The 27,380-nt window shown below is 46.7% G+C and overlaps 49 non-coding genes and 8 pseudogenes across 49 annotated transcripts; all 57 read left to right on the top strand.

Moving 5' to 3' along the window:
• The first annotated feature begins 42 nt into the window (after positions 1-42).
• LOC148798447 (5S ribosomal RNA) lies at positions 43-161 on the top strand. The gene has a single exon (XR_016072549.1). It is a non-coding gene; the product is annotated as a 5S ribosomal RNA (ribosomal RNA).
• A 354-nt stretch (positions 162-515) lies between these two features.
• LOC148798446 (5S ribosomal RNA) lies at positions 516-634 on the top strand. The gene has a single exon (XR_016069883.1). It is a non-coding gene; the product is annotated as a 5S ribosomal RNA (ribosomal RNA).
• A 355-nt stretch (positions 635-989) lies between these two features.
• LOC148798445 (5S ribosomal RNA) lies at positions 990-1,108 on the top strand. Its single transcript, XR_016074308.1, has one exon. It is a non-coding gene; the product is annotated as a 5S ribosomal RNA (ribosomal RNA).
• Positions 1,109-1,877: 769 nt separating this feature from the next.
• On the top strand, positions 1,878-1,996 carry LOC148798444 (5S ribosomal RNA; annotated as a pseudogene).
• Positions 1,997-2,351: 355 nt separating this feature from the next.
• Positions 2,352-2,470, top strand: LOC148798443 (5S ribosomal RNA). The gene has a single exon (XR_016074461.1). It is a non-coding gene; the product is annotated as a 5S ribosomal RNA (ribosomal RNA).
• Positions 2,471-2,824: 354 nt separating this feature from the next.
• LOC148798442 (5S ribosomal RNA) lies at positions 2,825-2,943 on the top strand. The gene has a single exon (XR_016075518.1). It is a non-coding gene; the product is annotated as a 5S ribosomal RNA (ribosomal RNA).
• A 354-nt stretch (positions 2,944-3,297) lies between these two features.
• On the top strand, positions 3,298-3,416 carry LOC148798441 (5S ribosomal RNA). The gene has a single exon (XR_016075507.1). It is a non-coding gene; the product is annotated as a 5S ribosomal RNA (ribosomal RNA).
• Positions 3,417-3,770: 354 nt separating this feature from the next.
• Positions 3,771-3,889, top strand: LOC148798440 (5S ribosomal RNA). The gene has a single exon (XR_016075718.1). It is a non-coding gene; the product is annotated as a 5S ribosomal RNA (ribosomal RNA).
• A 356-nt stretch (positions 3,890-4,245) lies between these two features.
• On the top strand, positions 4,246-4,364 carry LOC148798439 (5S ribosomal RNA). The gene has a single exon (XR_016072001.1). It is a non-coding gene; the product is annotated as a 5S ribosomal RNA (ribosomal RNA).
• Positions 4,365-4,718: 354 nt separating this feature from the next.
• LOC148798438 (5S ribosomal RNA) lies at positions 4,719-4,837 on the top strand. Its single transcript, XR_016070372.1, has one exon. It is a non-coding gene; the product is annotated as a 5S ribosomal RNA (ribosomal RNA).
• A 355-nt stretch (positions 4,838-5,192) lies between these two features.
• On the top strand, positions 5,193-5,311 carry LOC148798437 (5S ribosomal RNA). Its single transcript, XR_016073621.1, has one exon. It is a non-coding gene; the product is annotated as a 5S ribosomal RNA (ribosomal RNA).
• Positions 5,312-5,665: 354 nt separating this feature from the next.
• LOC148798436 (5S ribosomal RNA) lies at positions 5,666-5,784 on the top strand. Its single transcript, XR_016075717.1, has one exon. It is a non-coding gene; the product is annotated as a 5S ribosomal RNA (ribosomal RNA).
• A 356-nt stretch (positions 5,785-6,140) lies between these two features.
• On the top strand, positions 6,141-6,259 carry LOC148798435 (5S ribosomal RNA). Its single transcript, XR_016071173.1, has one exon. It is a non-coding gene; the product is annotated as a 5S ribosomal RNA (ribosomal RNA).
• A 354-nt stretch (positions 6,260-6,613) lies between these two features.
• Positions 6,614-6,732, top strand: LOC148798434 (5S ribosomal RNA; annotated as a pseudogene).
• Positions 6,733-7,087: 355 nt separating this feature from the next.
• LOC148798433 (5S ribosomal RNA) lies at positions 7,088-7,206 on the top strand. The gene has a single exon (XR_016074307.1). It is a non-coding gene; the product is annotated as a 5S ribosomal RNA (ribosomal RNA).
• Positions 7,207-7,561: 355 nt separating this feature from the next.
• On the top strand, positions 7,562-7,680 carry LOC148798432 (5S ribosomal RNA). Its single transcript, XR_016069851.1, has one exon. It is a non-coding gene; the product is annotated as a 5S ribosomal RNA (ribosomal RNA).
• Positions 7,681-8,034: 354 nt separating this feature from the next.
• LOC148798431 (5S ribosomal RNA) lies at positions 8,035-8,153 on the top strand (annotated as a pseudogene).
• A 355-nt stretch (positions 8,154-8,508) lies between these two features.
• LOC148798430 (5S ribosomal RNA) lies at positions 8,509-8,627 on the top strand. Its single transcript, XR_016074460.1, has one exon. It is a non-coding gene; the product is annotated as a 5S ribosomal RNA (ribosomal RNA).
• A 354-nt stretch (positions 8,628-8,981) lies between these two features.
• LOC148798429 (5S ribosomal RNA) lies at positions 8,982-9,100 on the top strand. Its single transcript, XR_016075496.1, has one exon. It is a non-coding gene; the product is annotated as a 5S ribosomal RNA (ribosomal RNA).
• Positions 9,101-9,454: 354 nt separating this feature from the next.
• Positions 9,455-9,573, top strand: LOC148798428 (5S ribosomal RNA; annotated as a pseudogene).
• A 355-nt stretch (positions 9,574-9,928) lies between these two features.
• Positions 9,929-10,047, top strand: LOC148798427 (5S ribosomal RNA). The gene has a single exon (XR_016074306.1). It is a non-coding gene; the product is annotated as a 5S ribosomal RNA (ribosomal RNA).
• Positions 10,048-10,402: 355 nt separating this feature from the next.
• On the top strand, positions 10,403-10,521 carry LOC148798426 (5S ribosomal RNA). Its single transcript, XR_016071881.1, has one exon. It is a non-coding gene; the product is annotated as a 5S ribosomal RNA (ribosomal RNA).
• Positions 10,522-10,875: 354 nt separating this feature from the next.
• On the top strand, positions 10,876-10,994 carry LOC148798425 (5S ribosomal RNA). Its single transcript, XR_016074305.1, has one exon. It is a non-coding gene; the product is annotated as a 5S ribosomal RNA (ribosomal RNA).
• Positions 10,995-11,349: 355 nt separating this feature from the next.
• Positions 11,350-11,468, top strand: LOC148798424 (5S ribosomal RNA). Its single transcript, XR_016071171.1, has one exon. It is a non-coding gene; the product is annotated as a 5S ribosomal RNA (ribosomal RNA).
• Positions 11,469-11,822: 354 nt separating this feature from the next.
• Positions 11,823-11,941, top strand: LOC148798423 (5S ribosomal RNA). The gene has a single exon (XR_016071326.1). It is a non-coding gene; the product is annotated as a 5S ribosomal RNA (ribosomal RNA).
• Positions 11,942-12,295: 354 nt separating this feature from the next.
• LOC148798422 (5S ribosomal RNA) lies at positions 12,296-12,414 on the top strand. Its single transcript, XR_016075716.1, has one exon. It is a non-coding gene; the product is annotated as a 5S ribosomal RNA (ribosomal RNA).
• Positions 12,415-12,770: 356 nt separating this feature from the next.
• On the top strand, positions 12,771-12,889 carry LOC148798421 (5S ribosomal RNA). The gene has a single exon (XR_016071894.1). It is a non-coding gene; the product is annotated as a 5S ribosomal RNA (ribosomal RNA).
• Positions 12,890-13,243: 354 nt separating this feature from the next.
• LOC148798420 (5S ribosomal RNA) lies at positions 13,244-13,362 on the top strand. The gene has a single exon (XR_016075688.1). It is a non-coding gene; the product is annotated as a 5S ribosomal RNA (ribosomal RNA).
• Positions 13,363-13,716: 354 nt separating this feature from the next.
• Positions 13,717-13,835, top strand: LOC148798419 (5S ribosomal RNA). Its single transcript, XR_016075715.1, has one exon. It is a non-coding gene; the product is annotated as a 5S ribosomal RNA (ribosomal RNA).
• A 356-nt stretch (positions 13,836-14,191) lies between these two features.
• On the top strand, positions 14,192-14,310 carry LOC148798418 (5S ribosomal RNA). The gene has a single exon (XR_016071893.1). It is a non-coding gene; the product is annotated as a 5S ribosomal RNA (ribosomal RNA).
• A 354-nt stretch (positions 14,311-14,664) lies between these two features.
• Positions 14,665-14,783, top strand: LOC148798417 (5S ribosomal RNA). The gene has a single exon (XR_016075687.1). It is a non-coding gene; the product is annotated as a 5S ribosomal RNA (ribosomal RNA).
• A 354-nt stretch (positions 14,784-15,137) lies between these two features.
• Positions 15,138-15,256, top strand: LOC148798416 (5S ribosomal RNA; annotated as a pseudogene).
• A 355-nt stretch (positions 15,257-15,611) lies between these two features.
• On the top strand, positions 15,612-15,730 carry LOC148798415 (5S ribosomal RNA). The gene has a single exon (XR_016075706.1). It is a non-coding gene; the product is annotated as a 5S ribosomal RNA (ribosomal RNA).
• Positions 15,731-16,085: 355 nt separating this feature from the next.
• Positions 16,086-16,204, top strand: LOC148798414 (5S ribosomal RNA). The gene has a single exon (XR_016072741.1). It is a non-coding gene; the product is annotated as a 5S ribosomal RNA (ribosomal RNA).
• A 353-nt stretch (positions 16,205-16,557) lies between these two features.
• On the top strand, positions 16,558-16,676 carry LOC148798413 (5S ribosomal RNA). The gene has a single exon (XR_016075487.1). It is a non-coding gene; the product is annotated as a 5S ribosomal RNA (ribosomal RNA).
• Positions 16,677-17,031: 355 nt separating this feature from the next.
• LOC148798412 (5S ribosomal RNA) lies at positions 17,032-17,150 on the top strand. Its single transcript, XR_016074458.1, has one exon. It is a non-coding gene; the product is annotated as a 5S ribosomal RNA (ribosomal RNA).
• A 354-nt stretch (positions 17,151-17,504) lies between these two features.
• LOC148798411 (5S ribosomal RNA) lies at positions 17,505-17,623 on the top strand. The gene has a single exon (XR_016075770.1). It is a non-coding gene; the product is annotated as a 5S ribosomal RNA (ribosomal RNA).
• A 354-nt stretch (positions 17,624-17,977) lies between these two features.
• LOC148798410 (5S ribosomal RNA) lies at positions 17,978-18,096 on the top strand. The gene has a single exon (XR_016074303.1). It is a non-coding gene; the product is annotated as a 5S ribosomal RNA (ribosomal RNA).
• Positions 18,097-18,452: 356 nt separating this feature from the next.
• On the top strand, positions 18,453-18,571 carry LOC148798409 (5S ribosomal RNA). The gene has a single exon (XR_016071170.1). It is a non-coding gene; the product is annotated as a 5S ribosomal RNA (ribosomal RNA).
• Positions 18,572-18,925: 354 nt separating this feature from the next.
• On the top strand, positions 18,926-19,044 carry LOC148798408 (5S ribosomal RNA). The gene has a single exon (XR_016073624.1). It is a non-coding gene; the product is annotated as a 5S ribosomal RNA (ribosomal RNA).
• Positions 19,045-19,398: 354 nt separating this feature from the next.
• LOC148798407 (5S ribosomal RNA) lies at positions 19,399-19,517 on the top strand. The gene has a single exon (XR_016074302.1). It is a non-coding gene; the product is annotated as a 5S ribosomal RNA (ribosomal RNA).
• A 356-nt stretch (positions 19,518-19,873) lies between these two features.
• LOC148798406 (5S ribosomal RNA) lies at positions 19,874-19,992 on the top strand. The gene has a single exon (XR_016071169.1). It is a non-coding gene; the product is annotated as a 5S ribosomal RNA (ribosomal RNA).
• A 354-nt stretch (positions 19,993-20,346) lies between these two features.
• Positions 20,347-20,465, top strand: LOC148798405 (5S ribosomal RNA; annotated as a pseudogene).
• A 355-nt stretch (positions 20,466-20,820) lies between these two features.
• On the top strand, positions 20,821-20,939 carry LOC148798404 (5S ribosomal RNA). The gene has a single exon (XR_016074301.1). It is a non-coding gene; the product is annotated as a 5S ribosomal RNA (ribosomal RNA).
• A 353-nt stretch (positions 20,940-21,292) lies between these two features.
• Positions 21,293-21,411, top strand: LOC148798403 (5S ribosomal RNA). Its single transcript, XR_016072740.1, has one exon. It is a non-coding gene; the product is annotated as a 5S ribosomal RNA (ribosomal RNA).
• Positions 21,412-21,765: 354 nt separating this feature from the next.
• On the top strand, positions 21,766-21,884 carry LOC148798402 (5S ribosomal RNA; annotated as a pseudogene).
• A 355-nt stretch (positions 21,885-22,239) lies between these two features.
• LOC148798401 (5S ribosomal RNA) lies at positions 22,240-22,358 on the top strand. Its single transcript, XR_016074457.1, has one exon. It is a non-coding gene; the product is annotated as a 5S ribosomal RNA (ribosomal RNA).
• A 354-nt stretch (positions 22,359-22,712) lies between these two features.
• LOC148798400 (5S ribosomal RNA) lies at positions 22,713-22,831 on the top strand. The gene has a single exon (XR_016071833.1). It is a non-coding gene; the product is annotated as a 5S ribosomal RNA (ribosomal RNA).
• Positions 22,832-23,185: 354 nt separating this feature from the next.
• On the top strand, positions 23,186-23,304 carry LOC148798399 (5S ribosomal RNA). The gene has a single exon (XR_016074300.1). It is a non-coding gene; the product is annotated as a 5S ribosomal RNA (ribosomal RNA).
• A 356-nt stretch (positions 23,305-23,660) lies between these two features.
• LOC148798398 (5S ribosomal RNA) lies at positions 23,661-23,779 on the top strand. The gene has a single exon (XR_016071168.1). It is a non-coding gene; the product is annotated as a 5S ribosomal RNA (ribosomal RNA).
• Positions 23,780-24,133: 354 nt separating this feature from the next.
• LOC148798397 (5S ribosomal RNA) lies at positions 24,134-24,252 on the top strand. The gene has a single exon (XR_016075485.1). It is a non-coding gene; the product is annotated as a 5S ribosomal RNA (ribosomal RNA).
• Positions 24,253-24,607: 355 nt separating this feature from the next.
• Positions 24,608-24,726, top strand: LOC148798396 (5S ribosomal RNA). The gene has a single exon (XR_016074456.1). It is a non-coding gene; the product is annotated as a 5S ribosomal RNA (ribosomal RNA).
• A 354-nt stretch (positions 24,727-25,080) lies between these two features.
• LOC148798395 (5S ribosomal RNA) lies at positions 25,081-25,199 on the top strand. The gene has a single exon (XR_016071832.1). It is a non-coding gene; the product is annotated as a 5S ribosomal RNA (ribosomal RNA).
• A 354-nt stretch (positions 25,200-25,553) lies between these two features.
• Positions 25,554-25,672, top strand: LOC148798394 (5S ribosomal RNA; annotated as a pseudogene).
• Positions 25,673-26,027: 355 nt separating this feature from the next.
• LOC148798393 (5S ribosomal RNA) lies at positions 26,028-26,146 on the top strand. The gene has a single exon (XR_016074299.1). It is a non-coding gene; the product is annotated as a 5S ribosomal RNA (ribosomal RNA).
• A 355-nt stretch (positions 26,147-26,501) lies between these two features.
• LOC148798392 (5S ribosomal RNA) lies at positions 26,502-26,620 on the top strand. Its single transcript, XR_016075657.1, has one exon. It is a non-coding gene; the product is annotated as a 5S ribosomal RNA (ribosomal RNA).
• A 354-nt stretch (positions 26,621-26,974) lies between these two features.
• Positions 26,975-27,093, top strand: LOC148798391 (5S ribosomal RNA). Its single transcript, XR_016075474.1, has one exon. It is a non-coding gene; the product is annotated as a 5S ribosomal RNA (ribosomal RNA).
• The last annotated feature ends 287 nt before the right edge of the window (positions 27,094-27,380 follow it).

The following is a 27,380-nucleotide window of genomic DNA, read 5'->3' as shown; positions in this document are numbered from 1 at the left end:
AGCAAGATAGTGCATAAAGATCTAAGCGAGCATGAATTAAACGGGTGCGATCATACCAGCACTAATGCACCGGATCCCATCAGAACTCCGAAGTTAAGCGTGCTTGGGCGAGAGTAGTACTAGGATGGGTGACCTCCTGGGAAGTCCTCGTGTTACACCCCAATTTTATTAATATTTTATTTTGATTTGTATTTGCAAATTCCATTTGTTGTTTCTGGGAGACAACTGGAAACAATGCGTCGGATACTCGGACCATTTGCGGCACGATCGTCATTACTGAATGGCAACGATGCAAGAACCGGGCTTTCGGCATTCGTCATGCATTGTGGGCCCCGCGATAGTATTGCATCTATCCGGGGGTGCGGCAGATCTGAAATGCAAACACTCTGCTCACGTAGGAGCTTGTGCACGGTTACCAAGGGAGGAAGGCTGCATACACAGTTTTTTCAAATCTATAACAATTAATGGAGGGGAGCAAGATAGTGCATAAAGATCTAAGCGAGCATGAATTAAACGGGTGCGATCATACCAGCACTAATGCACCGGATCCCATCAGAACTCCGAAGTTAAGTGTGCTTGGGCGAGAGTAGTATTAGGATGGGTGACCTCCTGGGAAGTCCTTGTGTTTCACCCCAATTTTATTAATATTTTATTTCGATATCGTATTTGCAAATTCCATTTGTCGTGTCGGCGAGACAAACTCAAACAACGCGCCGGATACTCGGACCATTTGCGGCACGATCGTCATTACTGAATGGGAACCGTGCAAAAACCGGGCTTTTGGCATTCATCGTGCATTGTGGGCCCCGCGATAGTATTGCATCTATCCGGGGGTGCGGCAGATCTGAAAAACAAACACTCTGCTCACGTAGGAGCTTGTGCACGGTTACCAAGGGAGGAAGGCTGCATACACAGTTTTTTCAAGTCTAAAACAATTAATGGAGGGGAGCAAGATAGTGCATAAAGATCTAAGCGAGCATGAATTAAACGGGTGCGATCATACCAGCACTAATGCACCGGATCCCATCAGAACTCCGAAGTTAAGTGTGCATGGGCGGGAGTAGTCCTAGGATGGGTGACCTCCTGGGAAGTCCTCGTGTTGCACCCCAATTTTATTAATATTTTATTTCGATATCGTATTTGCAAATTCCATTTGTCATTTCGGCGAGACAAACGCAAACAACGCGCCGGATACTCGGACCATTTGCGGCACGATTGTCATTACTGAATGGGAACCGTGAAAAAACCGGGCTTTTGGCATTCGTCGTGCATTGTGGGCCCCGCGATAGTATTGCATCTATCCGGAGGTGCGGCAGATCTGAAAAGCAAACACTCCGCTCACGTAGGAGCTTGTGCACGGTTACCAAGGGAAGAAGGCTGCATACACATTTTTTTCAAATCTAAAACAATTAATGGAAGGGAGCAAGATAGGTCATAAAGATCTAAGCGAGCATGAATTAAACGGGTGCGATCATACCAGCACTAATGCACCGGATCCAATCAGAACTCCGAAGTTGCACCCCAATTTTATTAATATTTTATTTTGATTTGTATTTGCAAATTCCATTTGTTGTTTCTGGGAGACAACTGGAAACAATGCGTCGGATACTCGGACCATTTGCGGCACGATCGTCATTACTGAATGGCAACGATGCAAGAACCGGGCTTTCGGCATTCGCCATGCATTGTGGGGCCCGCGATATTATTGCATCTATCCGGGGGTGCGGCAGATCTGAAATGCAAACACTCTGCTCACGTAGGAGCTTGTTCACGGTTACCAAGGGAGGAAGGCTGCATACACAGTTTTTTCAAATCTAAAACAATTAATGGAGGGGAGCAAGATAGTGCATAAAGATCTAAGCGAGCATGAATTAAACGGGTGCGATCATACCAACACTAATGCACCGGAATCCATCAGAACTCCGAAGTTAAGTGTGCTTGGGCGAGCGTAGTACTAGGATGGGTGACCTCCTGTGAAGTCCTCGTGTTGCACCCCAATTTTATTAATATTTTATTTCGATATCGTATTTGCAAATTCCATTTGTCGTTTCGGCGAGACAAACGCAAACAACGCGCCGGATACTCGGACCATTTGCGGCACAATCGTCATTACTGTATGAGAACCGTGCAAAAACCGGGCTTTTGGCATTCGTCGTGTATTGTGGGCCCCGCGATAGTATTGCATCTATCCGGGGGTGCGACAGATCTGAAAAGCAAACACTCTGCTCACGTAGGAGCTTGTGCACGGTTACCAAGGGAGGAAGGCTGCATACACAGTTTTTTCAAGTCTAAAACAATTAATGGAGGGGAGCAAGATAGTGCACAAAGATCTAAGCGAGCATGAATTAAACGGGTGCGATCATACCAGCACTAATGCACCGGATCTCATCAGAACTCTGAAGTTAAGCGTGCTTGGGCGAGAGTAGTACTAGGAAGGGTGACCTCCTGGGAAGTCCTCGTGTTGCACCCCAATTTTATTAATATTTTATTTTGATTTGTATTTGCAAATTCCATTTGTTGTTTCTGGGAGACAACTGGAAACAATGCGTCGGATACTCGGACCATTTGCGGCACGATCGTCATTACTGAATGGCAACGATGCAAGAACCGGGCTTTCGGCATTCGTCATGCATTGTGGGCCCCGCGATAGTATTGCATCTATCCGGGGGTGCGGCAGATCTAAAAAGCAAACACTCTGCTCACGTAAGAGCTTGTGCACGGTTACCAAGGGAGGAAGGCTGCATACACAGTTTTTTCAAGTCTAAAACAATTAATGGAGGGGAGCAAGATAGTGCATAAAGATCTAAGCGAGCATGAATTAAACGGGTGCGATCATACCAGCACTAATGCACCGGATCCCATCAGAACTCCGAAGTTAAGCGTGCTTGGGCGAGAGTAGTACTAGGATGGGTGACCTCCTGGGAAGTCCTCGTGTTGCACCCCAATTTTATTAATATTTTATTTTGATTTGTATTTGCAAATTCCATTTGTTGTTTCTGGGAGACAACTGGAAACAATGCGTCGGATACTCGGACCATTTGCGGCACGATCGTCATTACTCAATGGCAACGATGCAAGAACCGGGCTTTCGGCATTCGTCATGCATTGTGGGCCCCGCGATAGTATTGCATCTATCCGGGGGTGCGGCAGATCTAAAAAGCAAACACTCTGCTCACGTAAGAGCTTGTGCACGGTTACCAAGGGAGGAAGGCTGCGTACACAGTTTTTTCAAGTCTAAAACAATTAATGGAGGGGAGCAAGATAGTGCATAAAGATCAAAGCGAGCATGAATTAAACGGGTGCGATCATACCAGCACTAATGCACCGGATCCCATCAGAACTCCGAAGTTAAGCGTGCTTGGGCGAGAGTAGTACTAGGATGGGTGACCTCCTGGGAAGTCCTCGTGTTGCACCCCAATTTTATTAATATTTTATTTTGATTTGTATTTGCAAATTCCATTTGTTGTTTCTGGGAGACAACTGGAAACAATGCGTCGGATACTCGGACCATTTGCGGCACGATCGTCATTACTGAATGGCAACGATGCAAGAACCGGGCTTTCGGCATTCGTCATGCATTGTGGGCCCCACGATAGTATGGCATCTATCCGGGGGTGCGGCAGATCTGAAATGCAAACACTCTGCTCACGTAGGAGCTTGTGCACGGTTACCAAGGGAGGAAGGCTGCATACACAGTTTTTTCAAATCAAAAACAATTAATGGAGGGGAGCAAGATAGTGCATAAAGATCTAAGCGAGCATGAATTAAACGGGTGCGATCATACCAGCACTAATGCACCGGATCCCATCAGAGCTCCGAAGTTAAGTGTGCATGGGCGGGAGTAGTCCTAGGATGGGTGACCTCCTGGGAAGTCCTCGTGTTGCACCCCAATTTTATTAATATTGTATTTCGATATCGTATTTGCAAATTCCATTTGTCGTTTCGGCGAGACAAACGCAAACAACGCGCCGGATACTCGGACCACTTGCGGCACGATTGTCATTACTGAATGGGAACCGTGAAAAAACCGGGCTTTTGGCATTCGTCGTGCATTGTGGGCCCCGCGATAGTATTGCATCTATCCGGGGGTGCGGCAGATCTAAAAAGCAAACACTCTGCTCACGTAAGAGCTTGTGCACGGTTACCAAGGGAGGAAGGCTGCATACACAGTTTTTTTCAAGTCTAAAACAATTAATGGAGGGGAGCAAGATAGTGCATAAAGATCTAAGCGAGCATGAATTAAACGGGTGCGATCATACCAGTACTAATGCACCGGATCCCATCAGAACTCCGAAGTTAAGCGTGCTTGGGCGAGAGTAGTACTAGGATGGGTGACCTCCTGGGAAGTCCTCGTGTTGCACCCGAATTTTATTAATATTTTATTTTGATTTGTATTTGCAAATTCCATTTGTTGTTTCTGGGAGACAACTGGAAACAATGCGTCGGATACTCGGACCATTTGCGGCACGATCGTCATTACTGAAAGGCAACGATGCAAGAACCGGGCTTTCGGCATTCGTCATGCATTGTGGGCCCCGCGATAGTATGGCATCTATCCGGGGGTGCGGCAGATCTGAAATGCAAACACTCTGCTCACGTAGGAGCTTGTGCACGGTTACCAAGGGAGGAAGGCTGCATACACAGTTTTTTCAAATCTAAAACAATTAATGGAGGGGAGCAAGATAGTGCATAAAGATCTAAGCGAGCATGAATTAAACGCGTGCGATCATACCAGCACTAATGCACCGGATCCCATCAGAGCTCCGAAGTTAAGTGTGCATGGGCGGGAGTAGTCCTAGGATGGGTGACCTCCTGGGAAGTCCTCGTGTTGCACCCCAATTTTATTAATATTTTATTTCGATATCGTATTTGCAAATTCCATTTGTCGTTTCGGCGAGACAAACGCAAACAACGCGCCGGATACTCGGACCACTTGCGGCACGATTGTCATTACTGAATGGGAACCGTGAAAAAACCGGGCTTTTGGCATTCGTCGTGCATTGTGGGCCCCGCGATAGTATTGCATCTATCCGGGGGTGCGGCAGATCTAAAAAGCAAACACTCTGCTCACGTAAGAGCTTGTGCACGGTTACCAAGGGAGGAAGGCTGCATACACAGTTTTTTCAAGTCTAAAACAATTAATGGAGGGGAGCAAGATAGTGCATAAAGATCTAAGCGAGCATGAATTAAACGCGTGCGATCATACCAGCACTAATGCACTGGATCCCATCAGAACTCCGAAGTTAAGCGTGCTTGGGCGAGAGTAGTACTAGGATGGGTGACCTCCTGGGAAGTCCTCGTGTTGCACCCCAATTTTATTAATATTTTATTTTGATTTGTATTTGCAAATTCCATTTGTTGTTTCTGGGAGACAACTAGAAACAATGCGTCGGATACTCGGACCATTTGCGGCACGATCGTCATTACTGAATGGCAACGATGCAAGAACCGGGCTTTCGGCATTCGTCATGCATTGTGGGCCCCGCGATAGTATGGCATCTATCCGGGGGTGCGGCAGATCTGAAATGCAAACACTCTGCTCACGTAGGAGCTTGTGCACGGTTACCAAGGGAGGAAGGCTGCATACACAGTTTTTTCAAATCAAAAACAATTAATGGAGGGGAGCAAGATAGTGCATAAAGATCTAAGCGAGCATGAATTAAACGGGTGCGATCATACCAGCACTAATGCACCGGATCCCATCAGAGCTCCGAAGTTAAGTGTGCATGGGCGGGAGTAGTCCTAGGATGGGTGACCTCCTGGGAAGTCCTCGTGTTGCACCCCAATTTTATTAATATTTTATTTCGATATCGTATTTGCAAATTCCATTTGTCGTTTCGGCGAGACAAACGCAAACAACGCGCCGGATACTCGGACCACTTGCGGCACGATTGTCATTACTGAATGGGAACCGTGAAAAAACCGGGCTTTTGGCATTCGTCGTGCATTGTGGGCCCCGCGATAGTATTGCATCTATCCGGGGGTGCGGCAGATCTAAAAAGCAAACACTCTGCTCACGTAAGAGCTTGTGCACGGTTACCAAGGGAGGAAGGCTGCATACACAGTTTTTTTCAAGTCTAAAACAATTAATGGAGGGGAGCAAGATAGTGCATAAAGATCTAAGCGAGCATGAATTAAACGGGTGCGATCATACCAGTACTAATGCACCGGATCCCATCAGAACTCCGAAGTTAAGCGTGCTTGGGCGAGAGTAGTACTAGGATGGGTGACCTCCTGGGAAGTCCTCGTGTTGCACCCCAATTTTATTAATATTTTATTTTGATTTGTATTTGCAAATTCCATTTGTTGTTTCTGGGAGACAACTGGAAACAATGCGTCGGATACTCGGACCATTTGCGGCACGATCGTCATTACTGAATGGCAACGATGCAAGAACCGGGCTTTCGGCATTCGTCATGCATTGTGGGCCCCGCGATAGTATTGCATCTATCCGGGGGTGCGGCAGATCTGAAATGCAAACACTCTGCTCACGTAGGAGCTTGTGCACGGTTACCAAGGGAGGAAGGCTGCATACACAGTTTTTTCAAATCTAAAACAATTAATGGAGGGGAGCAAGATAGTGCATAAAGATCTAAGCGAGCATGAATTAAACGGGTGCGATCATACCAGCACTAATGCACCGGATTCCATCAGAACTCCGAAGTTAAGTGTGCTTGGGCGAGAGTAGTATTAGGATGGGTGACCTCCTGGGAAGTCCTTGTGTTTCACCCCAATTTTATTAATATTTTATTTCGATATCGTATTTGCAAATTCCATTTGTCGTGTCGGCGAGACAAACTCAAACAACGCGCCGGATACTCGGACCATTTGCGGCACGATCGTCATTACTGAATGGGAACCGTGCAAAAACCGGGCTTTTGGCATTCCTCGTGCATTGTGGGCCCCGCGATAGTATTGCATCTATCCGGGGGTGCGGCAGATCTGAAAAACAAACACTCTGCTCACGTAGGAGCTTGTGCACGGTTACCAAGGGAGGAAGGCTGCATACACAGTTTTTTCAAGTCTAAAACAATTAATGGAGGGGAGCAAGATAGTGCATAAAGATCTAAGCGAGCATGAATTAAACGGGTGCGATCATACCAGCACTAATGCACCGGATCCCATCAGAACTCCGAAGTTAAGTGTGCATGGGCGGGAGTAGTCCTAGGATGGGTGACCTCCTGGGAAGTCCTCGTGTTGCACCCCAATTTTATTAATATTTTATTTCGATATCGTATTTGCAAATTCCATTTGTCGTTTCGGCGAGACAAACGCAAACAACGCGCCGGATACTCGGACCATTTGCGGCACGATTGTCATTACTGAATGGGAACCGTGAAAAAACCGGGCTTTTGGCATTCGTCGTGCATTGTGGGCCCCGCGATAGTATTGCATCTATCCGGAGGTGCGGCAGATCTGAAAAGCAAACACTCCGCTCACGTAGGAGCTTGTGCACGGTTACCAAGGGAAGAAGGCTGCATACACATTTTTTTCAAATCTAAAACAATTAATGGAAGGGAGCAAGATAGGTCATAAAGATCTAAGCGAGCATGAATTAAACGGGTGCGATCATACCAGCACTAATGCATAGGATCCCATCAGAACTCCGAAGTTAAGCGTGCTTGGGCGAGAGTAGTACTAGGATGGGTGACCTCCTTGGAAGTCCTCGTGTTGCACCCCAATTTTATTAATATTTTATTTTGATTTGTATTTGCAAATTCCATTTGTTGTTTCTGGGAGACAACTGGAAACAATGCGTCGGATACTCGGACCATTTGCGGCACGATCGTCATTACTGAATGGCAACGATGCAAAGACCGGGCTTTCGGCATTCGTCATGCATTGTGGGCCCCGCGATAGTATTGCATCTATCCGGGGGTGCGGCAGATCTGAAATGCAAACACTCTGCTCACGTAGGAGCTTGTTCACGGTTACCAAGGGAGGAAGGCTGCATACACAGTTTTTTCAAATCTAAAACAATTAATGGAGGGGAGCAAGATAGTGCATAAAGATCTAAGCGAGCATGAATTAAACGGGTGCGATCATACCAACACTAATGCACCGGAATCCATCAGAACTCCGAAGTTAAGTGTGCTTGGGCGAGCGTAGTACTAGGATGGGTGACCTCCTGTGAAGTCCTCGTGTTGCACCCCAATTTTATTAATATTTTATTTCGATATCGTATTTGCAAATTCCATTTGTCGTTTCGGCGAGACAAACGCAAACAACGCGCCGGATACTCGGACCATTTGCGGCACAATCGTCATTACTGTATGAGAACCGTGCAAAAACCGGGCTTTTGGCATTCGTCGTGCATTGTGGGCCCCGCGATAGTATTGCATCTATCCGGGGGTGCGACAGATCTGAAAAGCAAACACTCTGCTCACGTAGGAGCTTGTGCACGGTTACCAAGGGAGGAAGGCTGCATACACAGTTTTTTCAAGTCTAAAACAATTAATGGAGGGGAGCAAGATAGTGCACAAAGATCTAAGCGAGCATGAATTAAACGGGTGCGATCATACCAGCACTAATGCACCGGATCTCATCAGAACTCTGAAGTTAAGCGTGCTTGGGCGAGAGTAGTACTAGGAAGGGTGACCTCCTGGGAAGTCCTCGTGTTGCACCCCAATTTTATTAATATTTTATTTTGATTTGTATTTGCAAATTCCATTTGTTGTTTCTGGGAGACAACTGGAAACAATGCGTCGGATACTCGGACCATTTGCGGCACGATCGTCATTACTGAATGGCAACGATGCAAGAACCGGGCTTTCGGCATTCGTCATGCATTGTGGGCCCCGTGATAGTATTGCATCTATCCGGGGGTGCGGCAGATCTAAAAAGCAAACACTCTGCTCACGTAAGAGCTTGTGCACGGTTACCAAGGGAGGAAGGCTGCATACACAGTTTTTTCAAGTCTAAAACAATTAATGGAGGGGAGCAAGATAGTGCATAAAGATCTAAGCGAGCATGAATTAAACGGGTGCGATCATACCAGCACTAATGCACCGGATCCCATCAGAACTCCGAAGTTAAGCGTGCTTGGGCGAGAGTAGTACTAGGATGGGTGACCTCCTGGGAAGTCCTCGTGTTGCACCCCAATTTTATTAATATTTTATTTTGATTTGTATTTGCAAATTCCATTTGTTGTTTCTGGGAGACAACTGGAAACAATGCGTCGGATACTCGGACCATTTGCGGCACGATCGTCATTACTGAATGGCAACGATGCAAGAACCGGGCTTTCGGCATTCGTCATGCATTGTGGGCCCCGCGATAGTATTGCATCTATCCGGGGGTGCGGCAGATCTGAAATGCAAACACTCTTCTCACGTAGGAGCTTGTGCACGGTTACCAAGGGAGGAAGGCTGCATACACATTTTTTTCAAATCTAAAACAATTAATGGAAAGGAGCAAGATAGTTCATAAAGATCTAAGCGAGCATGAATTAAACTTGTGCGATCATACCAGCACAAATGCACCGGATCCCATCAGAAGTCCGAAGTTAAGTGTGCTTGGGCGAGAGTAGTATTAGGATGGGTGACCTCCTGGGAAGTCCTTGTGTTTCACCCCAATTTTATTAATATTTTATTTCGATATCGTATTTGCAAATTCCATTTGTCGTGTCGGCGAGACAAACTCAAACAACGCGCCGGATACTTGGACCATTTGCGGCACGATTGTCATTACTGAATGGGAACCGTGAAAAAACCGGGCTTTTGGCATTCGTCGTGCATTGTGGGCCCCGCGATAGTATTGCATCTATCCGGGGGTGCGGCAGATCTGAAAAGCAAACACTCTGCTCACGTAGGAGCTTGTGCACGGTTACCAAGGGAGGAAGGCTACATACACAGTTTTTTCAAGTCTAAAACAATTAATGGAGGGGAGCAAGATAGTGCATAAAGATCTAAGCGAGCATGAATTAAACGGGTGCGATCATACCAGCACTAATGCACCGGATCCCATCAGAACTCCGAAGTTAAGTGTGCATGGGCGGGAGTAGTCCTAGGATGGGTGACCTCCTGGGAAGTCCTCGTGTTGCACCCCAATTTTATTAATATTTTATTTCGATATCGTATTTGCAAATTCCATTTGTCGTTTCGGCGAGACAAACGCAAACAACGCGCCGGATACTTGGACCATTTGCGGCACGATTGTCATTACTGAATGGGAACCGTGAAAAAACCGGGGTTTTGGCATTCGTCGTGCATTGTGGGCCCCGCGATAGTATTGCATCTATCCGGGGGTGCGGCAGATCTAAAAAGCAAACACTCTGCTCACGTAAGAGCTTGTGCACGGTTACCAAGGGAGGAAGGCTACATACACAGTTTTTTCAAGTCTAAAACAATTAATGGAGGGGAGCAAGATAGTGCATAAAGATCTAAGCGAGCATGAATTAAACGGGTGCGATCATACCAGCACTAATGCACCGGATCCCATCCGAACTCCGAAGTTAAGCGTGCTTGGGCGAGAGTATTACTAGGATGGGTGACCTCCTGGGAAGTCCTCGTGTTGCACCCCAATTTTATTAATATTTTATTTTGATTTGTATTTGCAAATTCCATTTGTTGTTTCTGGGAGACAACTGGAAACAATGCGTCGGATACTCGGACCATTTGCGGCACGATCGTCATTACTGAATGGCAACGATGCAAGAACCGGGCTTTCGGCATTCGTCATGCATTGTGGGCCCCGCGATAGTATGGCATCTATCCGGGGGTGCGGCAGATCTGAAATGCAAACACTCTGCTCACGTAGGAGCTTGTGCACGGTTACCAAGGGAGGAATGCTGCATACACAGTTTTTTCAAATCTAAAACAATTAATGGAGGGGAGCAAGATAGTGCATAAAGATCTAAGCGAGCATGAATTAAACGGGTGCGATCATACCAGCACTAATGCACCGGATCCCATCAGAACTCCGAAGTTAAGTGTGCATGGGCGGGAGTAGTCCTAGGATGGGTGACCTCCTGGGAAGTCCTCGTGTTGCACCCCAATTTTATTAATATTTTATTTCGATATCGTATTTGCAAATTCCATTTGTCGTTTCGGCGAGACAAACGCAAACAACGCGCCGGATACTCGGACCACTTGCGGCACGATTGTCATTACTGAATGGGAACCGTGAAAAAACCGGGCTTTTGGCATTCGTCGTGCATTGTGGGCCCCGCGATAGTATTGCATCTATCCGGGGGTGCGGCAGATCTAAAAAGCAAACACTCTGCTCACGTAAGAGCTTGTGCAAGGTTACCAAGGGAGGAAGGCTGCATACACAGTTTTTTCAAGTCTAAAACAATTAATGGAGGGGAGCAAGATAGTGCATAAAGATCTAAGCGAGCATGAATTAAACGGGTGCGATCATACCAGTACTAATGCACCGGATCCCATCAGAACTCCGAAGTTAAGCGTGCTTGGGCGAGAGTAGTACTAGGATGGGTGACCTCCTGGGAAGTCCTCGTGTTGCACCCCAATTTTATTAATATTTTATTTTGATTTGTATTTGCAAATTCCATTTGTTGTTTCTGGGAGACAACTGGAAACAATGCGTCGGATACTCGGACCATTTGCGGCACGATCGTCATTACTGAATGGCAACGATGCAAGAACCGGGCTTTCGGCATTCGTCATGCATTGTGGGCCCCGCGATAGTATTGCATCTATCCGGGGGTGCGGCAGATCTAAAAAGCAAACACTCTGCTCACGTAAGAGCTTGTGCACGGTTACCAAGGGAGGAAGGCTGCATACACAGTTTTTTCAAGTCTAAAACAATTAATGGAGGGGAGCAAGATAGTGCATAAAGATCTAAGCGAGCATGAATTAAACGGGTGCGATCATACCAGCACTAATGCACCGGATCCCATCAGAACTCCGAAGTTAAGCGTGCTTGGGCGAGAGTAGTAGTAGGATGGGTGACCTCCTGGGAAGTCCTCGTGTTGCACCCCAATTTTATTAATATTTTATTTTGATTTGTATTTGCAAATTCCATTTGTTGTTTCTGGGAGACAACTGGAAACAATGCGTCGGATACTCGGACCATTTGCGGCACGATCGTCATTACTGAATGGCAACGATGCAAGAACCGGGCTTTCGGCATTCGTCATGCATTGTGGGCCCCGCGATAGTATGGCATCTATCCGGGGGTGCGGCGGATCTGAAATGCAAACACTCTGCTCACGTAGGAGCTTGTGAACGGTTACCAAGGGAGGAAGGCTGCATACACAGTTTTTTCAAATAAAAAACAATTAATGGAGGGGAGCAAGATAGTGCATAAAGATCTAAGCGAGCATGAATTAAACGGGTGCGATCATACCAGCACTAATGCACCGGATCCCATCAGAGCTCCGAAGTTAAGTGTGCATGGGCGGGAGTAGTCCTAGGATGGGTGACCTCCTGGGAAGTCCTCGTGTTGCACCCCAATTTTATTAATATTTTATTTCGATATCGTATTTGCAAATTCCATTTGTCGTTTCGGCGAGACAAACGCAAACAACGCGCCGGATACTCGGACCACTTGCGGCACGATTGTCATTACTGAATGGGAACCGTGAAAAAACCGGGCTTTTGGCATTCGTCGTGCATTGTGGGCCCCGCGATAGTATTGCATCTATCCGGGGGTGCGGCAGATCTAAAAAGCAAACACTCTGCTCACGTAAGAGCTTGTGCACGGTTACCAAGGGAGGAAGGCTGCATACACAGTTTTTTTCAAGTCTAAAACAATTAATGGAGGGGAGCAAGATAGTGCATAAAAATCTAAGCGAGCATGAATTAAACGGGTGCGATCATCCCAGCACTAATGCACCGGATCCCATCAGAACTCCGAAGTTAAGCGTGCTTGGGCGAGAGTAGTACTAGGATGGGTGACCTCCTGGGAAGTCCTCGTGTTGCACCCCAATTTTATTAATATTTTATTTTGATTTGTATTTGCAAATTCCATTTGTTGTTTCTGGGAGACAACTGGAAACAATGCGTCGGATACTCGGACCATTTGCGGCACGATCGTCATTACTGAAAGGCAACGATGCAAGAACCGGGCTTTCGGCATTCGTCATGCATTGTGGGCCCCGCGATAGTATTGCATCTATCCGGGGGTGCGGCAGTTCTAAAAAGCAAACACTCTGCTCACGTAAGAGCTTGTGCACGGTTACCAAGGGAGGAAGGCTGCATACACAGTTTTTTCAAGTCTAAAACAATTAATGGAGGGGAGCAAGATAGTGCACAAAGATCTAAGCGAGCATGAATTAAACGGGTGCGATCATACCAGCACTAATGCACCGGATCCCATCAGAACTCCGAAGTTAAGCGTGGTTGGGGGAGAGTAGTACTAGGATGGGTGACCTCCTGGGAAGTCCTCGTGTTGCACCCCAATTTTATTAATATTTTATTTTGATTTGTATTTGCAAATTCCATTTGTTGTTTCTGGGAGACAACTGGAAACAATGCGTCGGATACTCGGACCATTTGCGGCACGATCGTCATTACTGAATGGCAACGATGCAAGAACCGGGCTTTCGGCATTCGTCATGCATTGTGGGCCCCGCGATAGTATGGCATCTATCCGGGGGTGCGGCAGATCTGAAATGCAAACACTCTGCTCACGTAGGAGCTTGTGAACGGTTACCAAGGGAGGAAGGCTGCATACACAGTTTTTTCAAATAAAAAACAATTAATGGAGGGGAGCAAGATAGTGCATAAAGATCTAAGCGAGCATGAATTAAACGGGTGCGATCATACCAGCACTAATGCACCGGATCCCATCAGAGCTCCGAAGTTAAGTGTGCATGGGCGGGAGTAGTCCTAGGATGGGTGACCTCCTGGGAAGTCCTCGTGTTGCACCCCAATTTTATTAATATTTTATTTCGATATCGTATTTGCAAATTCCATTTGTCGTTTCGGCGAGACAAACGCAAACAACGCGCCGGATACTCGGACCACTTGCGGCACGATTGTCATTACTGAATGGGAACCGTGAAAAAACCGGGCTTTTGGCATTCGTCGTGCATTGTGGGCCCCGCGATAGTATTGCATCTATCCGGGGGTGCGGCAGATCTAAAAAGCAAACACTCTGCTCACGTAAGAGCTTGTGCACGGTTACCAAGGGAGGAAGGCTGCATACACAGTTTTTTTCAAGTCTAAAACAATTAATGGAGGGGAGCAAGATAGTGCATAAAAATCTAAGCGAGCATGAATTAAACGGGTGCGATCATCCCAGCACTAATGCACCGGATCCCATCAGAACTCCGAAGTTAAGCGTGCTTGGGCGAGAGTAGTACTAGGATGGGTGACCTCCTGGGAAGTCCTCGTGTTGCACCCCAATTTTATTAATATTTTATTTTGATTTGTATTTGCAAATTCCATTTGTTGTTTCTGGGAGACAACTGGAAACAATGCGTCGGATACTCGGACCATTTGCGGCACGATCGTCATTACTGAAAGGCAACGATGCAAGAACCGGGCTTTCGGCATTCGTCATGCATTGTGGGCCCCGCGATAGTATTGCATCTATCCGGGGGTGCGGCAGTTCTAAAAAGCAAACACTCTGCTCACGTAAGAGCTTGTGCACGGTTACCAAGGGAGGAAGGCTGCATACACAGTTTTTTCAAGTCTAAAACAATTAATGGAGGGGAGCAAGATAGTGCACAAAGATCTAAGCGAGCATGAATTAAACGGGTGCGATCATACCAGCACTAATGCACCGGATCCCATCAGAACTCCGAAGTTAAGCGTGGTTGGGGGAGAGTAGTACTAGGATGGGTGACCTCCTGGGAAGTCCTCGTGTTGCACCCCAATTTTATTAATATTTTATTTTGATTTGTATTTGCAAATTCCATTTGTTGTTTCTGGGAGACAACTGGAAACAATGCGTCGGATACTCGGACCATTTGCGGCACGATCGTCATTACTGAATGGCAACGATGCAAGAACCGGGCTTTCGGCATTCGTCATGCATTGTGGGCCCCGCGATAGTATTGCATCTATCCGGGGGTGCGGCAGATCTGAAATGCAAACACTCTGCTCACGTAGGAGCTTGTGCACGGTTACCAAGGGAGGAAGGCTGCATACACAGTTTTTTCAAATCTAAAACAATTAATGGAGGGGAGCAAGATAGTGCATAAAGATCTAAGCGAGCATGAATTAAACGGGTGCGATCATACCAGCACTAATGCACTGGATCCCATCAGAACTCCGAAGTTAAGTGTGCTTGGGCGAGAGTAGTATTAGGATGGGTGACCTCCTGGGAAGTCCTTGTGTTTCACCCCAATTTTATTAATATTTTATTTCGATATCGTATTTGCAATTTCCATTTGTCGTGTCGGCGAGACAAATTCAAACAACGCGCCGGATACTCGGACCATTTGCGGCACGATCGTCATTACTGAATGGGAACCGTGCAAAAACCGGGCTTTTGGCATTCATCGTGCATTGTGGGCCCCGCGATAGTATTGCATCTATCCGGGGGTGCGGCAGATCTGAAAAACAAACACTCTGCTCACGTAGGAGCTTGTGCACGGTTACCAAGGGAGGAAGGCTGCATACACAGTTTTTTCAAGTCTAAAACAATTAATGGAGGGGAGCAAGATAGTGCATAAAGATCTAAGCGAGCATGAATTAAACGGGTGCGATCATACCAGCACTAATGCACCGGATCCCATCAGAACTCCGAAGTTAAGTGTGCATGGGCGGGAGTAGTCTTAGGATGGGTGACCTCCTGGGAAGTCCTCGTGTTGCACCCCAATTTTATTAATATTTTATTTCGATATCGTATTTGCAAATTCCATTTGTCGTTTCGGCGAGACAAACGCAAACAACGCGCCGGATACTCGGACCATTTGCGGCACGATTGTCATTACTGAATGGGAACCGTGAAAAAACCGGGCTTTTGGCATTCGTCGTGCATTGTGGGCCCCGCGTCAGTATTGCATCTATCCGGAGGTGCGGCAGATCTGAAAAGCAAACACTCCGCTCACGTAGGAGCTTGTGCACGGTTACCAAGGGAAGAAGGCTGCATACACATTTTTTTCAAATCTAAAACAATTAATGGAAGGGAGCAAAATAGGTCATAAAGAACTAAGCGAGCATGAATTAAACGGGTGCGATCATACCAGCACTAATGCACCGGATCCAATCAGAACTCCGAAGTTAAGCGTGCTTGGGCGAGAGTAGTACTAGGATGGGTGACCTCCTGGGAAGTCCTCGTGTTGCACCCCAATTTTATTAATATTTTATTTTGATTTGTATTTGCAAATTCCATTTGTTGTTTCTGGGAGACAACTGGAAACAATGCGTCGGATACTCGGACCATTTGCGGCACGATCGTCATTACTGAATGGCAACGATGCAAGAACCGGCTTTCGGCATTCGTCATGCATTGTGGGCCCCGCGATAGTATTGCATCTATCCGGGGGTGCGGCAGATCTGAAATGCAAACACTCTGCTCACGTAGGAGCTTGTTCACGGTTACCAAGGGAGGAAGGCTGCATACACAGTTTTTTCAAATCTAAAACAATTAATGGAGGGGAGCAAGATAGTGCATAAAGATCTAAGCGAGCATGAATTAAACGGGTGCGATCATACCAACACTAATGCACCGGATCCCATCAGAACTCCGAAGTTAAGTGTGCTTGGGCGAGCGTAGTACTAGGATGGGTGACCTCCTGTGAAAGCCTCGTGTTGCACCCCAATTTTATTAATATTTTATTTCGATATCGTATTTGCAAATTCCATTTGTCGTTTCGGCGAGACAAACGCAAACAACGCGCCGGATACTCGGACCATTTGCGGCACAATCGTCATTACTGTATGAGAACCGTGCAAAAACCGGGCTTTTGGCATTCGTCGTGCATTGTGGGCCCCGCGATAGTATTGCATCTATCCGGGGGTGCGACAGATCTGAAAAGCAAACACTCTGCTCACGTAGGAGCTTGTGCACGGTTACCAAGGGAGGAAGGCTGCATACACAGTTTTTTCAAGTCTAAAACAATTAATGGAGGGGAGCAAGATAGTGCACAAAGATCTAAGCGAGCATGAATTAAACGGGTGCGATCATACCAGCACTAATGCACCGGATCTCATCAGAACTCTGAAGTTAAGCGTGCTTGGGCGAGAGTAGTACTAGGAAGGGTGACCTCCTGGGAAGTCCTCGTGTTGCACCCCAATTTTATTAATATTTTATTTTGATTTGTATTTGCAAATTCCATTTGTTGTTTCTGGGAGACAACTGGAAACAATGCGTCGGATACTCGGACCATTTGCGGCACGATCGTCATTACTGAATGGCAACGATGCAAGAACTGGGCTTTCGGCATTCGTCGTGCATTGTGGGCCCCGCGATAGTATTGCATCTATCCGGGGGTGCGGCAGATCTAAAAAGCAAACACTCTGCTCACGTAAGAGCTTGTGCACGGTTACCAAGGGAGGAAGGCTGCATACACAGTTTTTTCAAGTCTAAAACAATTAATGGAGGGGAGCAAGATAGTGCATAAAGATCTAAGCGAGCATGAATTAAACGGGTGCGATCATACCAGCACTAATGCACCGGATCCCATCCGAACTCCGAAGTTAAGCGTGCTTGGGCGAGAGTAGTACTAGGATGGGTGACCTCCTGGGAAGTCCTCGTGTTGCACCCCAATTTTATTAATATTTTATTTTGATTTGTATTTGCAAATTCCATTTGTTGTTTCTGGGAGACAACTGGAAACAATGCGTCGGATACTCGGACCATTTGCGGCACGATCGTCATTACTGAATGTCAACGATGCAAGAACCGGGCTTTCGGCATTCGTCATGCATTGTGGGCCCCGCGATAGTATGGCATCTATCCGGGGGTGCGGCAGATCTGAAATGCAAACACTCTGCTCACGTAGGAGCTTGTGCACGGTTACCAAGGGAGGAAGGCTGCATACACAGTTTTTTCAAATCTAAAACAATTAATGGAGGGGAGCAAGATAGTGCATAAAGATCTAAGCGAGCATGAATTAAACGGGTGCGATCATACCAGCACTAATGCACCGGATCCCATCAGAACTCCGAAGTTAAGTGTGCATGGGCGGGAGTAGTCCTAGGATGGGTGACCTCCTGGGAAGTCCTCGTGTTGCACCCCAATTTTATTAATATTTTATTTCGATATCGTATTTGCAAATTCCATTTGTCGTTTCGGCGAGACAAACGCAAACAACGCGCCGGATACTCGGACCACTTGCGGCACGATTGTCATTACTGAATGGGAACCGTGAAAAAACCGGGCTTTTGGCATTCGTCGTGCATTGTGGGCCCCGCGATAGTATTGCATCTATCCGGGGGTGCGGCAGATCTAAAAAGCAAACACTCTGCTCACGTAAGAGCTTGTGCACGGTTACCAAGGGAGGAAGGCTGCATACACAGTTTTTTTCAAGTCTAAAACAATTAATGGAGGGGAGCAAGATAGTGCATAAAGATCTAAGCGAGCATGAATTAAACGGGTGCGATCATACCAGTACTAATGCACCGGATCCCATCAGAACTCCGAAGTTAAGCGTGCTTGGGCGAGAGTAGTACTAGGATGGGTGACCTCCTGGGAAGTCCTCGTGTTGCACCCCAATTTTATTAATATTTTATTTTGATTTGTATTTGCAAATTCCATTTGTTGTTTCTGGGAGACAACTGGAAACAATGCGTCGGATACTCGGACCATTTGCGGCACGATCGTCATTACTGAATGGCAACGATGCAAGAACCGGGCTTTCGGCATTCGTCATGCATTGTGGGCCCCGCGATAGTATTGCATCTATCCGGGGGTGCGGCAGATATAAAAAGCAAACACTCTGCTCACGTAAGAGCTTGTGCACGGTTACCAAGGGAGGAAGGCTGCATACACAGTTTTTTCAAGTCTAAAACAATTAATGGAGGGGAGCAAGATAGTGCATAAAGATCTAAGCGAGCATGAATTAAACGGGTGCGATCATACCAGCACTAATGCACCGTATCCCATCAGAACTCCGAAGTTAAGCGTGCTTGGGCGAGAGTAGTACTAGGATGGGTGACCTCCTGGGAAGTCCTCGTGTTGCACCCCAATTTTATTAATATTTTATTTTGATTTGTATTTGCAAATTCCATTTGTTGTTTCTGGGAGACAACTGGAAACAATGCGTCGAATACTCGGACCATTTGCGGCACGATCGTCATTACTGAATGGCAACGATGCAAGAACCGGGCTTTCGGCATTCGTCATGCATTGTGGGCCCCGCGATAGTATGGCATCTATCCGGGGGTGCGGCAGATCTGAAATGCAAACACTCTGCTCACGTAGGAGCTTGTGCACGGTTACCAAGGGAGGAAGGCTGCATACACAGTTTTTTCAAATCAAAAACAATTAATGGAGGGGAGCAAGATAGTGCATAAAGATCTAAGCGAGCATGAATTAAACGGGTGCGATCATACCAGCACTAATGCACCGGATCCCATCAGAACTCCGAAGTTAAGTGTGCATGGGCGGGAGTAGTCCTAGGATGGGTGACCTCCTGGGAAGTCCTCGTGTTGCACCCCAATTTTATTAATATTTTATTTCGATATCGTATTTGCAAATTCCATTTGTCGTTTCGGCGAGACAAACGCAAACAACGCGCCAGATACTCGGACCACTTGCGGCACGATTGTCATTACTGAATGGGAACCGTGAAAAAACCGGGCTTTTGGCATTCGTCGTGCATTGTGGGCCCCGCGATAGTATTGCATCTATCCGGGGGTGCGGCAGATCTAAAAAGCAAACACTCTGCTCACGTAAGAGCTTGTGCACGGTTACCAAGGGAGGAAGGCTGCATACACAGTTTTTTTCAAGTCTAAAACAATTAATGGAGGGGAGCAAGATAGTGCATAAAGATCTAAGCGAGCATGAATTAAACGGGTGCGATCATACCAGTACTAATGCACCGGATCCCATCAGAACTCCGAAGTTAAGCGTGCTTGGGCGAGAGTAGTACTAGGATGGGTGACCTCCTGGGAAGTCCTCGTGTTGCACCCCAATTTTATTAATATTTTATTTTGATTTGTATTTGCAAATTCCATTTGTTGTTTCTGGGAGACAACTGGAAACAATGCGTCGGATACTCGGACCATTTGCGGCACGATCGTCATTACTGAATGGCAACGATGCAAGAACCGGGCTTTCGGCATTCGTCATGCATTGTGGGCCCCGCGATAGTATTGCATCTATCCGGGGGTGCGGCAGATCTGAAATGCAAACACTCTGCTCACGTAGGAGCTTGTGCACGGTTACCAAGGGAGGAAGGCTGCATACACAGTTTTTTCAAATCTAAAACAATTAATGGAGGGGAGCAAGATAGTGCATAAAGATCTAAGCGAGCATGAATTAAACGGGTGCGATCATACCAGCACTAATGCACCGGATCCCATCAGAACTCCGAAGTTAAGTTTGCTTGGGCGAGAGTAGTATTAGGATGGGTGACCTCCTGGGAAGTCCTTGTGTTTCACCCCAATTTTATTAATATTTTATTTCGATATCGTATTTGCAAATTCCATTTGTCGTGTCGGCGAGACAAACTCAAACAACGCGCCGGATACTCGGACCATTAGCGGCACGATCGTCATTACTGAATGGGAACCGTGCAAAAACCGGGCTTTTGGCATTCATCGTGCATTGTGGGCCCCGCGATAGTATTGCATCTATCCGGGGGTGCGGCAGATCTGAAAAACAAACACACTGCTCACGTAGGAGCTTGTGCACGGTTACCAAGGGAGGAAGGCTGCATACACAGTTTTTTCAAGTCTAAAACAATTAATGGAGGGGAGCAAGATAGTGCATAAAGATCTAAGCGAGCATGAATTAAACGGGTGCGATCATACCAGCACTAATGCACCGGATCCCATCAGAACTCCGAAGTTAAGTGTGCATGGGCGGGAGTAGTCCTAGGATGGGTGACCTCCTGGGAAGTCCTCGTGTTGCACCCCAATTTTATTAATATTTTATTTCGATATCGTATTTGCAAATTCCATTTGTCGTTTCGGCGAGACAAACGCAAACAACGCGCCGGATACTCGGACCATTTGCGGCACGATTGTCATTACTGAATGGGAATCGTGAAAAAACCGGGCTTTTGGCATTCGTCGTGCATTGTGGGCCCCGCGATAGTATTGCATCTATCCGGAGGTGCGGCAGATCTGAAAAGCAAACACTCCGCTCATAGGAGCTTGTGCACGGTTACCAAGGGAAGAAGGCTGCATACACATTTTTTTCAAATCTAAAACAATTAATGGAAGGGAGCAAGATAGGTCATAAAGATCTAAGCGAGCATGAATTAAACGGGTGCGATCATACCAGCACTAATGCACCGGATCCAATCAGAACTCCGAAGTTAAGCGTGCTTGGGCGAGAGTAGTACTAGGATGGGTGACCTCCTGGGAAGTCCTCGTGTTGCACCCCAATTTTATTAATATTTTATTTTGATTTGTATTTGCAAATTCCATTTGTTGTTTCTGGGAGACAACTGGAAACAATGCGTCGGATACTCGGACCATTTGCGGCACGATCGTCATTACTGAATGGCAACGATGCAAAGACCGGGCTTTCGGCATTCGTCATGCATTGTGGGCCCCGCGATAGTATTGCATCTATCCGGGGGTGCGGCAGATCTGAAATGCAAACACTCTGCTCACGTAGGAGCTTGTTCACGGTTACCAAGGGAGGAAGGCTGCATACACAGTTTTTTCAAATCTAAAACAATTAATGGAGGGGAGCAAGATAGTGCATAAAGATCTAAGCGAGCATGAATTAAACGGGTGCGATCATACCAACACTAATGCACCGGAATCCATCAGAACTCCGAAGTTAAGTGTGCTTGGGCGAGCGTAGTACTAGGATGGGTGACCTCCTGTGAAGTCCTCGTGTTGCACCCCAATTTTATTAATATTTTATTTCGATATCGTATTTGCAAATTCCATTTGTCGTTTCGGCGAGACAAACGCAAACAACGCGCCGGATACTCGTACCATTTGCGGCACAATCGTCATTACTGTATGAGAACCGTGCAAAAACCGGGCTTTTGGCATTCGTCGTGCATTGTGGGCCCCGCGATAGTATTGCATCTATCCGGGGGTGCGACAGATCTGAAAAGCAAACACTCTGCTCACGTAGGAGCTTGTGCACGGTTACCAAGGGAGGAAGGCTGCATACACAGTTTTTTCAAGTCTAAAACAATTAATGGAGGGGAGCAAGATAGTGCACAAAGATCTAAGCGAGCATGAATTAAACGGGTGCGATCATACCAGCACTAATGCACCGGATCTCATCAGAACTCTGAAGTTAAGCGTGCTTGGGCGAGAGTAGTACTAGGAAGGGTGACCTCCTGGGAAGTCCTCGTGTTGCACCCCAATTTTATTAATATTTTATTTTGATTTGTATTTGCAAATTCCATTTGTTGTTTCTGGGAGACAACTGGAAACAATGCGTCGGATACTCGGACCATTTGCGGCACGATCGTCATTACTGAATGGCAACGATGCAAGAACCGGGATTTCGGCATTCGTCATGCATTGTGGGCCCCGCGATAGTATTGCATCTATCCGGGGGTGCGGCAGATCTAAAAATCAAACACTCTGCTCACGTAAGAGCTTGTGCACGGTTACCAAGGGAGGAAGGCTGCATACACAGTTTTTTCAAGTCTAAAACAATTAATGGAGGGGAGCAAGATAGTGCATAAAGATCTAAGCGAGCATGAATTAAACGGGTGCGATCATACCAGCACTAATGCACCGGATCCCATCAGAACTTCGAAGTTAAGCGTGCTTGGGCGAGAGTAGTACTAGGATGGGTGACCTCCTGGGAAGTCCTCGTGTTGCACCCCAATTTTATTAATATTTTATTTTGATTTGTATTTGCAAATTCCATTTGTTGTTTCTGGGAGACAACTGGAAACAATGCGTCGGATACTCGGACCATTTGCGGCACGATCGTCATTACTGAATGTCAACGATGCAAGAACCGGGCTTTCGGCATTCGTCATGCATTGTGGGCCCCGCGATAGTATGGCATCTATCCGGGGGTGCGGCAGATCTGAAATGCAAACACTCTGCTCACGTAGGAGCTTGTGCACGGTTACCAAGGGAGGAAGGCTGCATACACAGTTTTTTCAAATCTAAAACAATTAATGGAGGGGAGCAAGATAGTGCATAAAGATCTAAGCGAGCATGAATTAAACGGGTGCGATCATACCAGCACTAATGCACCGGATCCCATCAGAACTCCGAAGTTAAGTGTGCATGGGCGGGAGTAGTCCTAGGATGGGTGACCTCCTGGGAAGTCCTCGTGTTGCACCCCAATTTTATTAATATTTTATTTCGATATCGTATTTGCAAATTCCATTTGTCGTTTCGGCGAGACAAACGCAAACAACGCGCCGGATACTCGGACCACTTGCGGCACGATTGTCATTACTGAATGGGAACCGTGAAAAAACCGGGCTTTTGGCATTCGTCGTGCATTGTGGGCCCCGCGATAGTATTGCATCTATCCGGGGGTGCGGCAGATCTAAAAAGCAAACACTCTGCTCACGTAAGAGCTTGTGCACGGTTACCAAGGGAGGAAGGCTGCATACACAGTTTTTTTCAAGTCTAATACAATTAATGGAGGGGAGCAAGATAGTGCATAAAGATCTAAGCGAGCATGAATTAAACGGGTGCGATCATACCAGTACTAATGCACCGGATCCCATCAGAACTCCGAAGTTAAGCGTGCTTGGGCGAGAGTAGTACTAGGATGGGTGACCTCCTGGGAAGTCCTCGTGTTGCACCCCAATTTTATTAATATTTTATTTTGATTTGTATTTGCAAATTCCATTTGTTGTTTCTGGGAGACAACTGGAAACAATGCGTCGGATACTCGGACCATTTGCGGCACGATCGTCATTACTGAATGGCAACGATGCAAGAACCGGGCTTTCGGCATTCGTCATGCATTGTGGGCCCCGCGATAGTATTGCATCTATCCGGGGGTGCGGCAGATCTAAAAAGCAAACACTCTGCTCACGTAAGAGCTTGTGCACGGTTACCAAGGGAGGAAGGCTGCATACACAGTTTTTTCAAGTCTAAAACAATTAATGGAGGGGAGCAAGATAGTGCATAAAGATCTAAGCGAGCATGAATTAAACGGGTGCGATCATACCAGCACTAATGCACCGGATCCCATCAGAACTCCGAAGTTAAGCGTGCTTGGGCGAGAGTAGTACTAGGATGGGTGACCTCCTGGGAAGTCCTCGTGTTGCACCCCAATTTTATTAATATTTTATTTCGATATCGTATTTGCAAATTCCATTTGTCGTTTCGGCGAGACAAACGCAAACAACGCGCCGGATACTCGGACCATTTGCGGCACAATCGTCATTACTGTATGAGAACCGTGCAAAAACCGGGCTTTTGGCATTCGTCGTGCATTGTGGGCCCCGCGATAGTATTGCATCTATCCGGGGGTGCGACAGATCTGAAAAGCAAACACTCTGCTCACGTAGGAGCTTGTGCACGGTTACCAAGGGAGGAAGGCTGCATACACAGTTTTTTCAAGTCTAAAACAATTAATGGAGGGGAGCAAGATAGTGCACAAAGATCTAAGCGAGCATGAATTAAACGGGTGCGATCATACCAGCACTAATGCACCGGATCTCATCAGAACTCTGAAGTTAAGCGTGCTTGGGCGAGAGTAGTACTAGGAAGGGTGACCTCCTGGGAAGTCCTCGTGTTGCACCCCAATTTTATTAATATTTTATTTTGATTTGTATTTGCAAATTCCATTTGTTGTTTCTGGGAGACAACTGGAAACAATGCGTCGGATACTCGGACCATTTGCGGCACGATCGTCATTACTGAATGGCAACGATGCAAGAACCGGGCTTTCGGCATTCGTCATGCATTGTGGGCCCCGCGATAGTATTGCATCTATCCGGGGGTGCGGCAGATCTAAAAAGCAAACACTCTGCTCACGTAAGAGCTTGTGCACGGTTACCAAGGGAGGAAGGCTGCATACACAGTTTTTTCAAGTCTAAAACAATTAATGGAGGGGAGCAAGATAGTGCATAAAGATCTAAGCGAGCATGAATTAAACGGGTGCGATCATACCAGCACTAATGCACCGGATCCCATCAGAACTTCGAAGTTAAGCGTGCTTGGGCGAGAGTAGTACTAGGATGGGTGACCTCCTGGGAAGTCCTCGTGTTGCACCCCAATTTTATTAATATTTTATTTTGATTTGTATTTGCAAATTCCATTTGTTGTTTCTGGGAGACAACTGGAAACAATGCGTCGGATACTCGGACCATTTGCGGCACGATCGTCATTACTGAATGGCAACGATGCAAGAACCGGGCTTTCGGCATTCGTCATGCATTGTGGGCCCCGCGATAGTATTGCATCTATCCGGGGGTGCGGCAGATCTGAAATGCAAACACTCTTCTCACGTAGGAGCTTGTGCACGGTTACCAAGGGAGGAAGGCTGCATACACATTTTTTTCAAATCTAAAACAATTAATGGAAAGGAGCAAGATAGTTCATAAAGATCTAAGCGAGCATGAATTAAACTTGTGCGATCATACCAGCACAAATGCACCGGATCCCATCAGAAGTCCGAAGTTAAGTGTGCTTGGGCGAGAGTAGTATTAGGATGGGTGACCTCCTGGGAAGTCCTTGTGTTTCACCCCAATTTTATTAATATTTTATTTCGATATCGTATTTGCAAATTCCATTTGTCGTGTCGGCGAGACAAACTCAAACAACGCGCCGGATACTCGGACCATTTGCGGCACGATCGTCATTACTGAATGGGAACCGTGCAAAAACCGGGCTTTTGGCATTCGTCGTGCATTGTGGGCCCCGCGATAGTATTGCATCTATCCGGGGGTGCGGCAGATCTGAAATGCAAACACTCTGCTCACGTAGGAGCTTGTGCACGGTTACCAAGGGAGGAAGGCTGCATACACAGTTTTTTCAAGTCTAAAACAATTAATGGAGGGGAGCAAGATAGTGCATAAAGATCTAAGCGAGCATGAATTAAACGGGTGCGATCATACCAGCACTAATGCACCGGATCCCATCAGAACTCCGAAGTTAAGTGTGCATGGGCGGGAGTAGTCCTAGGATGGGTGACCTCCTGGGAAGTCCTCGTGTTGCACCCCAATTTTATTAATATTTTATTTCGATATCGTATTTGCAAATTCCATTTGTCGTTTCGGCGAGACAAACGCAAACAACGCGCCGGATACTTGGACCATTTGCGGCACGATTGTCATTACTGAATGGGAACCGTGAAAAAACCGGGGTTTTGGCATTCGTCGTGCATTGTGGGCCCCGCGATAGTATTGCATCTATCCGGGGGTGCGGCAGATCTAAAAAGCAAACACTCTGCTCACGTAAGAGCTTGTGCACGGTTACCAAGGGAGGAAGGCTGCATACACAGTTTTTTCAAGTCTAAAACAATTAATGGAGGGGAGCAAGATAGTGCATAAAGATCTAAGCGAGCATGAATTAAACGGGTGCGATCATACCAGCACTAATGCACCGGATCCCATCCGAACTCCGAAGTTAAGCGTGCTTGGGCGAGAGTAGTACTAGGATGGGTGACCTCCTGGGAAGTCCTCGTGTTGCACCCCAATTTTATTAATATTTTATTTTGATTTGTATTTGCAAATTCCATTTGTTGTTTCTGGGAGACAACTGGAAACAATGCGTCGGATACTCGGACCATTTGCGGCACGATCGTCATTACTGAAAGGCAACGATGCAAGAACCGGGCTTTCGGCATTCGTCATGCATTGTGGGCCCCGCGATAGTATTGCATCTATCCGGGGGTGCGGCAGTTCTAAAAAGCAAACACTCTGCTCACGTAAGAGCTTGTGCACGGTTACCAAGGGAGGAAGGCTGCATACACAGTTTTTTCAAGTCTAAAACAATTAATGGAGGGGAGCAAGATAGTGCACAAAGATCTAAGCGAGCATGAATTAAACGGGTGCGATCATACCAGCACTAATGCACCGGATCCCATCAGAACTCCGAAGTTAAGCGTGCTTGGGCGAGAGTAGTACTAGGATGGGTGACCTCCTGGGAAGTCCTCGTGTTGCACCCCAATTTTATTAATATTTTATTTTGATTTGTATTTGCAAATTCCATTTGTTGTTTCTGGGAGACAACTGGAAACAATGCGTCGGATACTCGGACCATTTGCGGCACGATCGTCATTACTGAATGGCAACGATGCAAGAACCGGGCTTTCGGCATTCGTCATGCATTGTGGGCCCCGCGATAGTATTGCATCTATCCGGGGGTGCGGCAGATCTGAAATGCAAACACTCTGCTCACGTAGGAGCTTGTGCACGGTTACCAAGGGAGGAAGGCTGCATACACAGTTTTTTC

The sequence above is a fragment of the Nelumbo nucifera genome, chromosome 4 (genome assembly GCF_055504915.1).
Source record: "Nelumbo nucifera cultivar China Antique chromosome 4, China Antique-T2T, whole genome shotgun sequence".
Taxonomy (NCBI): domain Eukaryota; kingdom Viridiplantae; phylum Streptophyta; class Magnoliopsida; order Proteales; family Nelumbonaceae; genus Nelumbo; species Nelumbo nucifera.
Note: the sequence above shows the minus strand (reverse complement) of the source record. Positions and strands in the feature narration are given on the sequence as shown.